The sequence below is a fragment of the Notothenia coriiceps genome, unplaced genomic scaffold (assembly GCF_000735185.1).
Source record: "Notothenia coriiceps isolate Sejong01 unplaced genomic scaffold, NC01 NC01_scaffold00037244, whole genome shotgun sequence".
Classification (NCBI taxonomy): domain Eukaryota; kingdom Metazoa; phylum Chordata; class Actinopteri; order Perciformes; family Nototheniidae; genus Notothenia; species Notothenia coriiceps.
The window spans coordinates 17,394,488-17,404,844 of NW_011369945.1; the positions used below are offsets into that span (position 1 = coordinate 17,394,488).

At 39.4% G+C, this 10,357-nt stretch overlaps 1 long non-coding RNA gene across 1 annotated transcript in view; it reads left to right on the forward strand.

The window, feature by feature from the left end:
- The first annotated feature begins 997 nt into the window (after positions 1-997).
- LOC104964882 (uncharacterized) overlaps positions 998-10,357 on the forward strand; it is a 17,962-nt gene continuing 8,602 nt past the window's right edge. The window contains exons 1-2 of the long non-coding RNA XR_800477.1: positions 998-1,087; positions 9,881-9,883. This is a non-coding gene — a long non-coding RNA (uncharacterized lncRNA). The remainder of the gene's footprint in view (positions 1,088-9,880; positions 9,884-10,357) is intronic.

Sequence of the window (10,357 nt, forward strand, 5' to 3'; positions counted from 1 at the left end):
AACGGTGGAATCGGTTCTTTTTAATCCGCCTAAAGGCGATTTCTTGCTTTTTCTCTTGACCAAGAACTTTTAGACACACTTGAGGTGATGCAAAACCTTAAAAACTAGAACACGATTGCTGGCTTACGCTGCAAGACTTCATCACCTGTTTCAACAAGAAGTCTAAGGTTATGAACAACGTTATTGTATATTTTTCACATCAGCGACAGAGAGAGATGGCGGAGGGGAGACATCTCCCACTTTACAGACACTTCGTGGTTTTAGAGAGAAACAAATACAATGTAAGGTAAGTGTTTTTTAAATTACTCCCCCCCTCTGTCTAGGTGATCAGATGGCATGAAGGGGGGAGAGGAGGGGGCAGGCCAGAGAGCCTCACACATTCACACCCCGCCTGTCTGCGTTGAAGAAGGGAAAGTGGATACATATGACCGACCATCAAATACCTATTTTTAAATTATTTACATGTTTATGCGTGGTGGCCTTTTTCTTTAGGGGGCTAAAAGGAAGATTTGATGTAGCCCGGTCCACAGCAGGGTTTAGGGGAGACCGTCACACACACACACACACACACACACCACACACGCACATCACCACACACCAACACACACACACCACACACACACACACACACACACACACACACACACACACACACACACACCACCACACACTTGCGGGCGCCACCCGTCCATTTCTTTATGCATACCTAATGTATTGGCAACAGCATTTAAAAAAAATAAAAATACTATTTAAATGTGTTATGTATACCACCATAAGGCGCAACAGTGGGGGCTTTTCACACCTGTGAATACACATCACCCCCCTCCTATCGACGGATCTCACACCTACTTGGGATATCACACCTACTTGAGATCTCACACCTCGATCAAAGGCGAGGCGGGACTTAGCTCATTTGCATAATTTGGGGAGGTGTGACCTGTCACTTTTTTATGCATACTAATGTGATGGAAGCGGGATGAAGATTACTACTGGTGGGATCAGTTTATTTGAAGAAAAATTGGTCCACACTTGAACAGGGTTTTACCTTCTCTCGTTACAATATGACAATAATATAAATCATATCATGGTCATTTTCTAATCTGAAACCTTAATTCATAGTTTAGACATTAAAGTCTTCCGACATAATCCAAAGGAATCTCCTCACGGATCGCCGGGGCTAACATTCACCCCTATAGCCTGACAACATTCAGAGGCCGCTCCTCATAAATGATCAGTATGAATTCCGACTAATTTGGGGTGAAGTGTCTTGCCCAGGGCAGTAGCGTAGGCAGACATTTACTTTAGGGCGGGCCTGTATAAAATAGGGTGGGCCAGCTTTTTCCAGGGGGAAAAATGACTTTAAGGTAGCCCTGGCCTATAATAATAATGCCCATTGCCAAGCATCGCTGTAGCATTTCCTATGGTCGAAGACTTGACTGATGATATGAATTGATTGAAATCTCCAATATCAAAGTAAAAGCTATAAAGACACAAAAATAACAAATACATTTAGGCTCCATCCGTATTAGAATCACTTTAGCATACTACCAAATGTTAACTGTAAACAGACAGCAAAGCTACAAAACAGCATAGCCTACAAACGAATTAGGACACAACCCACATTTTTATATTATAGTTAATACCAACCTTGTGCCTCTTCGGGGGGTGCTAAACTTAAACATAAACTTTATCCTTTACTTTCTCCGTCTTTATATGTAGATATTACTTTTCTCCTTTAATCTCCGCTCCTTTTCTGTTGTTTCCATAGCAACAACAACTTCCTGTTAACAGCGTAAACTCGCCTTCAAAATAAAGGCATCTAAATAAAACAGGAAGTTAACCTAAATTACATTTAAGACATACAACTGCAACAAAAGTAACAAAAATAATGTAATATCCTTTTCAGTTTCACAGAACACAAATTGGGTTATTTACAATAGTTAGGTAACTCTTTTATTGCACTATAGCAACAGCAACAATAGGTTGTAGCATTCAAACCTGCTCATGGACTTGCAGTGGTCCTCACTTTTTGTATGTCTCTCCAATGAGTTACGCAGGTGCTTCCATTCTACATATCCATCCCTCGTAAATGCACCTTCAGCTCCTGGGCTGGAGAAATGTCTGCACATTTTACAGAAAAGCGCTGTATTCCACACAGGGAAAATCTTCATACCACCTCGATGAGAAGCATCTGGCCCTATGGTGGCTATGCCACTTTCTTAAAATCACATTTGCTGCACACACTTTTATTCAATTATAACCTGAGGAAATAGGAAATAAATTGGGGCAAGAATAGCTGAGTATACAATAAACTGCGCTCAAATAATGATTGAATATCATGCTATTTTAATGAGGTTTAAAAAGTGACACTGCTTCATATCATATTTCAGGAGACACACAAATTTGGTGACTCAACTTTACAATAGCATAGCAACATTACATACATGCAGAGTCATTATGTATTCAAAGTTTCAAAATAATAGTGTTGTGTCTCCCAGTTGGATTTTAATATATGCTGTGGGCAGATTCTGAACATGAACCCAATATAGGCCGTTCACCTCCCCATAGGAATAACAGACACAAATCCACTTTATGTGTCTTTTATCTTTGTTTTAAATTGGATTGTGTCAGTCCAGAGGTTTACAAAAACAACAGGTAAAGAAAATATTACCTGGGGTTTGTTTCCTTGTATTTTTTAAGCAACTGACAGTGATGTGAGAATTGTGTCTGGGGTTGAGTCAGTCAACTGTCAGTCTTCGGGAGGCTTGTTTTTTTTTCTTCCTCAGCCGACTTGAGGTGTGTTTTCACTCTTGTTTTGTTTAATCTGACTGAAATCAGCAATGCTTACAAAACACAATGTTTCCTACAAGAAGCATCTGCCTTAATTGCTTGACTCTGAGGGGATGTGAACAGCTGCACTAAGGCATTTCTGTGGCAGTCATGAAATATTATTCACTTACCATATACACAAACTTTTGCAACTGATCAAGAAAATGAGAGCAAATTGCAATTTCTCATCTAAAGTTTGCATTCCTGCTATGTTGGGAGGAAACCATTAGCATGTTTAAACTAGACGTTAAAAATAAGAATAGTTCTGCTGTTATAAAAGATAAGGCTACACTTTTGGCTGACCCAGTATATTACCGGTGCTAGCTTAGAGCATCATCTTTATTTGTATACAGTGGAACAAAGGTGGCTGTGTGTGTTCATATTCTTTGGCGTTGCTTTATCATGGCATCATCCTTTCTACATCTTCAGAACAATGTGTGCTTTGACAAAGGTTGCAGAAGCACAATGAAGATGGAGGAAAACTTTATTCCCTTAAGACTTTTTTCAAATTGTCAGAAGTATCCATCATCTATCGGTCAGTGACACATTTCTACTAAACGCACCAATCGTATGTTTTGCATGTTGATAAATTATAACAAATCTATAAATCTTTATTATGTAATCATTTCAAAACTTGTCACATAGCAGCACATGACCAAATAAGTCTGCCATGCTGTTGTTAAATTGTAATCACTGCCCAATTGAGCTCGATCAGGAAAAAACCTGTGAGTCAAAAAAGCCAGATGTTGGTTGGGCGTTACATCTGTGCTATGCTAATTAATTAGTTTGATGTTTTGGTAATATTACTTTTAAACCTTGAATGAAAATGTAAGCTTTTCCATACTTGGACAAATGCAAAAGAATAGTCCAGGTAACCAGGACCATTTTGTTGGTTGTCATAACAACAACATTGTATAAATTGTTTACCTTTAGTATAACTTATAATTAAAACGGAAAGGAGGATATGTCAGTTTGTAATTTTCCCATTCCTGCTTGACAGATAGAGGAAATGTCACTTAATGTCTGCCTGCATGGCCTGATTACGTCAGAATGTCTTGTGCCATCTTTTGTTCAAACAGCATTTGAAACTGTGGACATATAAAAAAAGGAGACAGAGTGGTAAAGGAATGGCACTGAGTGCAGCAGAAATACAGCGGGTGAGTGTATCCAACATGCAAAGTGCCCTTTTTATCTCCTGCATTTTGCAAGCGACAATACCTGCAGATTATACCAACCTTTGTCATCGTTGTGCTTTTGTTTTTGGAGTCCTACCATTTCTCAAGCTGCTGTATACTGAGGTTTCACAATTCTCTGCAATAGTATTTTAGCTGACTGTCAGCAGAAGTCGACTTTTAGGAGAGCAATATTGTTCTTTGTTGCTGTTTAACTCCGGTCCCAGTCAAACTCAAGAAGCCACATAATTATCTGGGAGCTGCCTCCCACTTCTGTAACTAAAGGCAAGTAGAAAAGAAGAAAATACGATAGCCAAAGTCCTTTTTCTGAATTGTTTGTGCATGCATTCATTAATTTGGCTTTGTTGCACTTTAACTCATCATTTCTGTCATCATCAGAGAAATACCATCGATTAATTTAGATGAAAGGAATTTGCACAGAAACGGAGAGCCCCCGTCCTCTCTTACCTCATTCACACCAACGCTGTTTCATTGCCGGTTCGGAGCTGGACCTTGAAAAGCACCGGGTTTTCCTCTTCACAACGCAGCGGAGCAGCCTCATAGCTCCGGAATCCGGTTCATTTCGAGCACCAAAAAATGGTCCGGCCAGAGCAAAAGCACCACATACGCCACGCTTACGTCAAGGCGGGGGCAGGGGCAGGGGCAGGGGCGGGATCAACTCCTGAACAACAACAAAAAGCCGGCGTTTTATCCAGTTTGTACACAACGATGGAGAAACTTAACAAGCAGCAGTGGTCCACTGAAGAGACCAGCTACCTACTGGGAATNACGATGTGAGGGTCTAAGGACAGAGGGTGTCGTATTGTCATACTGATATTCTGTACAAACTGTGAAGTCCACTGAGACAAATGTCACGTTTGTGATATTGGGCTATATAAATAAACATTGATTGATTGATTGATTGATCGATTGATTGATTGATTGATTGATTGATTGATTGATTGATTGATGAAGCACATTTTGGATATTGGGCTATTTAGAATATTTAGCATGACTTGATTTGACAGTTTTTCAAGCTTTTGTTAATAGTGTCATGCAAACTCACACTTCATTCAAAGCTTACATGTGACACAGGACTAACATTCAGTCTTAATAAAAGAAAAAACTAGACCAAAACTATGAAGGATAATAATGACACAAACATAACAAATAACCATGTCTGTGTAAAGACTTAATTAGAAAAACCTGCCAGAATCAACACTTCTTTGGAGGCGACACTTACTCGTGTTTTCTAAGCTAGATTGACTTTAAGTAAGCTAACCTTGCTCTTTATATCTAACACAATCACATCTAATTTGCATCCTAACAGAAGGTAAACCAAACTGACAGCAAACACCTCCATTAAACTTCAACTTGGTAAATGATTTTACTTGCAGCTTCTTCTCTTTGAACGTCTCAGTTTTTGAATGCATTTTTTTTGTTCTCCACTTGAGTCTCAGTGTCAGAGGGTGGCACTAAAAGCAAAAGTGTCAGACGAGCTGTCATAAAGCCCAAGACAATTAAATCTCTTCTTTATTGAAGGTGGAGACGTATATGATGCAAGATGCTAAAAAGAGCTCCACAAATACAAGACACTGAAGTGACTGTTATTTTGTATATACACGATCCGAAACGATACGATACGATATTACTTTATTTGTCAGATGAAGTCTGAAATTTGACTTGCGTCACAGCAGCTCCATGTCCAACATCAACAGACAAATATCCAGACACAATACATGAAACACAAACAACAAACATTTAACATAACAGCACAATCAGTGAGAGAAAACATGCTCAAAGAGCCTTCACTGTGCATTTGATCTGGGATTTAGCTCTGTATTTACTGTGAGGATTTACTGATGCACAAAGGAGTGCTTCAGTCGGACTTTATTGAATCGTGGGACCCTGTATCTCCGATTAGATGGTAGCAGTTCATATTCACTGTTCAGAACATGGTTTGGGTCAGAGATGATATTGTTGGACAGCCTCACTAGGTTGTTATGATAGGCTGAGTCATAGAGTCTCTGACAGGGTTGACCAACAATCTTTGAGCAGATTTTTAACAGGTGGAGCAGTTTTGATTTTAAAGCTGCTGACAAACATTTGTACCAGGTAGTATTGCAGTACTGTAGAATGGACATGATCACAGATGTAAAGAACAACAGAATAATTTTTCTGCTCGCCCCAAAAGACCTAAGACGGATGGTCAATCATTACACCCAAGTATTTGTATGAAGCTCCCTGCTTGATTTCATATGTATGGATGACAATGGGGACTTTATGGGAGTCAGATGGTGAGCCAAAAATGATTTCCTCAGTTTTCTTGGTGTTGATCTCAAGAGCATTGTTATCAGTCCAATAATGATATAATGTCATTTTACAGTACATGCTGGAAACAGGGTTGTATCATAAGAGGACGCTATGGTTCACAAATATAAAACTTCCATGGATTGAGCTTGTTGCATTTTCAATTTTACAGATGACCTTTGGTAAAAATGCTCTTTGGGGGATTTGTTCTTTACACATGGGCACTGAGGCACCTTTAGACATATCCAGCCCTCCTAATACATCCATGTGCAGGGCATGTTAGAGTCTTCTAATCGCCACAAGGTTGCCAGGCAACCAGCAGCAAACTGACATGTTAATTAGTAAGCTTTGGAGGTGTTAGTATGGGTGTATTTCTGAACAGAGAGCCAGTTTGTTTCCCCTGTATCTAATCTTCGTGCTTTATTGAGCAGCATCTCATGACACTCTCAGCAGGAAAGAAACATTTTCCCAACTAGACCTCTTTCACAGCGGCCATTATGAAATATAATTGCAGGGTAAACACAGGTGTAATCAATAACTTTAATGGCCCTGGTATTGTGCATAAGGGCTCACTGTAATAGCTGTAACACTAAATCGAATGAGAACCTAATTAATCGTATCAATTCCACCTGTGTTTACCCTGCAAAGAAGCTGCTTTAAAAAGGGCATGTGGGAGATATTACTTTAACAAGCAATCTGGACACACACAGATGCCTACTTGTCGTTTAAATGTAACTATCATGAGTCTACAGTGTTAACATGCTGATGTGCTGCTGTTCAATGTTTACTACGTTAACCATCTTATCTTAACATACGGCCATCTGCTAGTTAGCACCAAACAAATCACAGCTGAGGCTGATGAAACTGTCATTTGTTTGGTATCTGGGCCCAATTCACATAATTGGAGACTGACGTGGTGATGTCACTCAATCAAATGTTGTTAGTGAAGTATGTTGAATTTAAGGGAAGTTGCAGATTGCAACCACCCCCCTTTCCAAGTGTTTCCAAGAACTGCAATGGTCTTTCCCGGAATGTGAAAAGTGGAAATAAAAACAAAAGGAATCTTATGGTTTGTCCATTCTTGGCTACCGTAGGAGTATCGCTCTGCAACATGGCTAAATCCTCGAAAGTGAACCCACTCCGTAAGTAGGTGGGCTAACATAAGCACAACAATTCTACCTTTTTGGTGGTAAAACAAAAGAAAACCAGCTGTGTATATTATTTTACACTAAAAAATAAATACTACTTAAGCCTATAGATAGAAGATCATACAAGTTACCCTATAATTCGTTCTGAGGGGGACATGAATGTCATATCAATCTTTCAGCAGTTATTGCAACATTTCATTCAAAACTCAAAATGTCAACATATCTGGTGGAGCTTTTTGAAAAGACAGGGTCATTAGGGCTCATTTTACAATTTTTCTCGATTGCTAACACACATTTTTTTTTAAATTGCTCAGTTTCTCAAAACACTAAACACAATTCACAAAACCACACACCCAAAGTGCAAAACACCTCATGTCTCCTGCTAAATGAATAACTCTACTCAAAACTACATAAACACTTACCAAATGCCAACTTTTGCACCAAATATAACACACTTCATTCATAATACTGGATTGTTTGACCACCCAACTACACACTGCTGAGCATAATCTAAAGCACTTCTATCTTTTATGGGCTATGCTCTGTACATAGGGGTTTCTGCAGAGAAAGATTGCTTGAGTATACAGAAATACAGTAAATAAAGAAATACAAATGAAAAAAATCACATTTTATTCAAAGATAACATTGTGCATCATGCATCTCAGCACATAGTTACAATGCTTCGGATCTCTCTAAGTGTGATGGCATTGTTTGCCAAAACCCAGTTTGAAACTGCTGCTTCCTGTGCCTCATTGAAAATCCTTAGCCTTCCACCTGCACCTCTTTGTTTCTCAGTCCTTCAGATAAACAACAAAGATATAGTGGTTGGTCAGTGTCTGTGTTGCATAAAAGTAAGTTTACCACAGTACATTGTGCAGGATTTTTGTAAAGTTATAGAATGCAACAATTAAATTACAGTAATGAAGTAAATACGTTTCACACAACAGATATAAACTCTGATATATCATGAATTATGCAGAGCTGAAAACTGGGTACTAAAACCTGTTTTCAAGTCTAAGTGTCCGGATTACGGAGGCAACAGTTCATCGGCTTAGATTAAGCTGGACCCTCTGTCCAGCCTCTCTCATTGACAAACCATGGTTGATAACATTTCATTTTAGAGAGTACTCTTCCTCCTCCTCTCACTCTCACCCCACCTCTTCCTCCTCCTCTCACTCTCACCCCAGCTCTTCCTCTTCCTCATGCTTCCATGTTGGCTTCCATTGTTGCTGTAAGAAAGTACTCACCTGTGATCTTTTTATAGTGCTAACATCCTGATTGATGAGCCAACAATTATGCTCTCAGGTGTTTGGTCAGGTGGAACGTGTTTCTTGATCATTGGTCCATGTGTGAGGCATTTTGAATATCAGTGTTATGTATGTGATAACACGTGACTTTATGTCAGATTCCTGTGTCTTACGTGGAGAAACGTGTGCAGTGGTTTGCAAAAAGTGGAATGTTGATTTGCAAATTGTGTGAAAAACTGAAAACGTGTTTAGAGTTTTGGAGATTTGAGCCGATGTTTTGCTCTTTGAGTGTCAGTTAAAATAATTGTGCTTTATGTATAATTTTAGTGTGTTAGCAATCGAGAAAAACTGTAAGAGCACCACAATGTCTCTGGGAAAATTCAAAGCCAAATTTCTCACTTAAATGTTTTATAAATGAGACTGAGATGAGATTTAATGTATTACTTTTGCAGTTTGACAGAGAACATAAGAACACTAACCCTTAAACTATATAAAACAGGCAGTTTTATAAGTCATTCAGCTTTGCATCAGAATCCAGCGGAGGTTAATTCAAGGCACGACTAAATAAAACAAGAAATGAAAGTCATCATGTCACAGTAACCATAGTAACAAAGCAGTGACAGCTATTATACCTCTCGTTATAACCTCCTGTTACTACGCATGCAAAGAAGCACAGGTAAACTCAGACTTACGTATTTCTTTTTGCATTTATTAATTTCTCACACACATGTTCAAACACACTGTGCTATCTCCTTTTATACACACTGAGCTGTGCAGGGGGTACAGGAATATGGTGTTTGAGTGGCAACCATGACCTTTACAAGTTGGTTTAATGCGAGCTGCCCTTGTGGGAACTCACAGTGTTCTCGCTAAGGATGACTCACACTGAAGATCAAACCCCCCCTAACTTTGTGCCCTTACACTCGCTCTAACTGTCTGTCACACTCTCTCTTCTTCTTAATCTCAACTACCTTCGGCCACTTCAGCCTCTCTTCTTACAGCATGTCATTCTCCCTCTCTCACTTTCTCTCCTGCGCACCTTCATCTCCCGTAAGAGACTGAACGCTCTGTTCCACGTTTCGAAGAATACTCCTCAAATCATGATTGAATCTGCTCTTGACTCATGCAGAGCACAGTTAGGGGATGTCACTCACCCTTCAGTTGGTGTGAACAGCTGGTTTTATGTCTAAGAAACATGTCACTCGCTCAAAGCTCCCACAATACAAATAATTACCTAAAGATGAAGGGCTTTGTCAGTGAAAATAGATGTATATTCCCTGTGCAGTTCAACCATGAGAACAGATATGAAGAGGCATAATTCATGTCTGTATGAACTCATTGCTTTGCTTCAGATATATTTAAGGCAGGGGTCTCAAACTCAAGGCCCGGGGGCCAAATCCGGCCCGCAACTTCATTTTATGTGGCCCCTCAAGAGCTTGCAAAGAATATAATAGGTTTATTATATGGTTACATGCCACTTTACAGAAGCAGGTTGCCCATAAACTACATGTCCCACAATGCATCTCGTTTTGTGACATGGCACTGAAGAGACTTGCAATTATTTGCCCTAGACTTCTGCTTTCAGACTTAGTTAATTACTAAGTTATTATCCTATCCGATAATAATCCAGTTCAGAGGCAATGATGTCATA